Source organism: Marmota monax, unplaced genomic scaffold (assembly GCF_021218885.2).
Source record: "Marmota monax isolate L192 unplaced genomic scaffold, Marmota_monax_Labrador192_F-V1.1 WCK01_AAM20220418_F8-fsc00107, whole genome shotgun sequence".
In the NCBI taxonomy this organism is placed as follows: Eukaryota; Metazoa; Chordata; class Mammalia; order Rodentia; family Sciuridae; genus Marmota; species Marmota monax.
The window spans coordinates 6,522,941-6,525,599 of NW_026693761.1; the positions used below are offsets into that span (position 1 = coordinate 6,522,941).

Genomic DNA, 2,659 nt, shown 5'->3' on the forward strand with positions numbered 1-2,659 from the left:
TAGATCAGTGATAGAATGCCCCTAAGTTCAATCACCAGTACAGGAAAAAAATTATATAGATAAATGAATGGATGGATGGGTATATACACACAGACACACACAGGTAGATATGTTAGTAGCTCAGCAGTGCAGCACTTGCCTAGGATGTACAAAGCCCTACATTTGATCCCCAGCATATCTCTCTCTCTCTCTCTCTCTCTCTCTCTCTCTCTCTCTCTCTCTCACACACACACACACACACACACACACATTTTACCTTAATCTATAAGTACTTCAGCACCCACTTTCAGCAGGTCAAGATGACTTTTGTATATACACATAATATTGTCACAGTTAACAAAATTAACAATATCCTTAATATTATCTAATACCCAGCCTATCTTCAAATTTTGTTATTTCTTCCCCCAAAAGTTCTTCATACAGCTGGTTTGTTTGAATCAGAATCCAAATGTGGTTATGCTTTAATTACATGTTCAAGTCTTTCATAAATGTCTGTTTTGGAATAATTTTAGACTGACAGAAAATTGCACAGATTGTACAGAAAGCTCTTGCATATCCCTCCCCCAGCTTCCCCCAGTGGCAGCATAACCAGGGTACACTTGTCAACAACCAATAGATTGACTTTCAACTATTTAAGTTACAGAGCTTATTAGATTCCACCACTTTTTCCACATTTCTATTTCAGGGTTCAATGCAGGATCCAACCTGAACTTAGTCCTCATGTCTCCTTGGTCTTCTCTGGTCTGTGACGGTTCCCAAAAGGGATGAACTCAAAGTACACCTTCCAGTCCTGGGAGGTAGAAGGCATTCAGTCACTCAGTGTCCCTTTCCCATCCCCTACACTGCCCCACCCCCTGTGTCTGAACTGTGCTTCTATTCAAGATCTACACATCCTCCTTCTTTGCAGTTGGTAGACAGGTCAGATACAGAAGAGTGGGTCTTTGTCTAAAAATTGTTTTTTTCTGGCACTATAGATCAAACCTGGTACAAGTTTAGGCAAGTGTTCTTCCACTGAGCTAAACTCCAGCCTTTTTTATTTTTGAGACAAGGTCTAACTAAGTTTCACAAGCAGGGTTCAAACTTGTGAATCTCCTGCCTCAATCTACTAAATAGCTGGGATTATGGATGTGCATCACCATGCCCAGCCAATAGTAGGTTTCTTCTTCTTTTTTTTTTTTTTTTAACCGGGGGTTGAACCCAGGGGTGCTTAACAACTGAGCCACATCCCCCGCCATTTTTCACATTTTATTTTTGAGACAGGCTCTTGCTAAATTGCTTAGAGCCTCCCTATAATGCTGGGATTACAGGCATGTGCCAGTGCACCAAGCTCAATAGTGGGTCTTATATTCAAAAACTTTGTGATTGTTGACTAAGGTGTAGAGAAACACATCTAGAAGAGCAATTTGCTCAGGATCTATTAAAATATAAAAATGGGCTTGGGGGTGTAGTTCAGTGGTAGAGCCCTTGCCTAGCTTGTGTAAAGTCCCTGCAGGAAAGCACATCTTTCACACTTGTAGAATTCCATCTTTCAATACCTTCTCTATAGAAATAATTGCACATGTGCCCAGAGTCAAGTACAAGATGACACACTGTAGCACTGTTTACATAGAGGAACACTGGAAATTACTAAAATGTCTAGGAATGCATTACTACATAGCAGTATAAAGGAATGGACTAGAAGTATTTAACAACATTTGGGAGGTTGAGACAGGAGGATCACAAGTGTGGGGCCAGTCTCAGCAACTTAGCAAGACCCTGTCTCAAAATAATAAAATAAGTTTTAAAAAGGGGCTGAGATGACCTAGGTTTGACCACCAGTACAGGAAAAAAATTATATAGATAAATGGATGGATGGAGATATATATATATATATATATATATATATATATATATATATATACACACACACACACACACACACACACATACAGATAGGTAGATATGTTGGTGTGTAGCTCAGCAGTACAGCACTTGCCTAGTATGTACAAAGAGAGCTCTAAAATATTATTGGGCCAAAAAAATTCATCTTGCCCAATGACAACAGTACAATAACTTTTGTGTAAAACCCATAAACAAAACAACACCCAGCGCATTCTATGGAATATACATTGCATATTATATATATATAATGTATTATATAACATAATATATATCTGCAAGGTATGTGTATGTGTATACATCTATATCTATGTGTATATATACACATATATAAATATACATATATATATGTATATATATAAGTTTTTGTTTTGTTTTGTTTTAAGATCTAGATGGAGGGGCTGGGAATATAGCTCAGTTGGTAGAGTGCTTGCCTTGTATGCACAAGGTCCTGGGTTCAATTCCCAGTACCACACCAAAAAAAAAAAATCTAGATGGATAAATTTTAAGTGCATCATAATGGCAACCTGGGAGGATGATGGAAAAGGTAAGAAGAATTTGAGGGTTTAATTTTTTTCAGCACCAGGAATTGAACCCAGAGGTGTTTTTATCTTTTATTTTTGAGACAGGGTCTCGCTAAGTTTCTGAGGTTGGCCTTGAACTTGTGATATTACTGCTTCAGCCTCCTGCATATCTGGGATTATAGGTCAGCATGCCTGGTGAGGATTTAAATTCATCTATCTTATTTTTTTTTAATGGAGGATGTATTCATGTACTAATC

At 37.9% G+C, this 2,659-nt stretch overlaps 1 non-coding gene across 1 annotated transcript; it reads left to right on the forward strand.

Annotated features, from left to right (window-relative positions):
• Positions 1-2,281: 2,281 nt before the first annotated feature.
• Trnat-ugu (transfer RNA threonine (anticodon UGU)) lies at positions 2,282-2,356 on the forward strand. Its single transcript has one exon. It is a non-coding gene; the product is annotated as a tRNA-Thr (tRNA).
• The last annotated feature ends 303 nt before the right edge of the window (positions 2,357-2,659 follow it).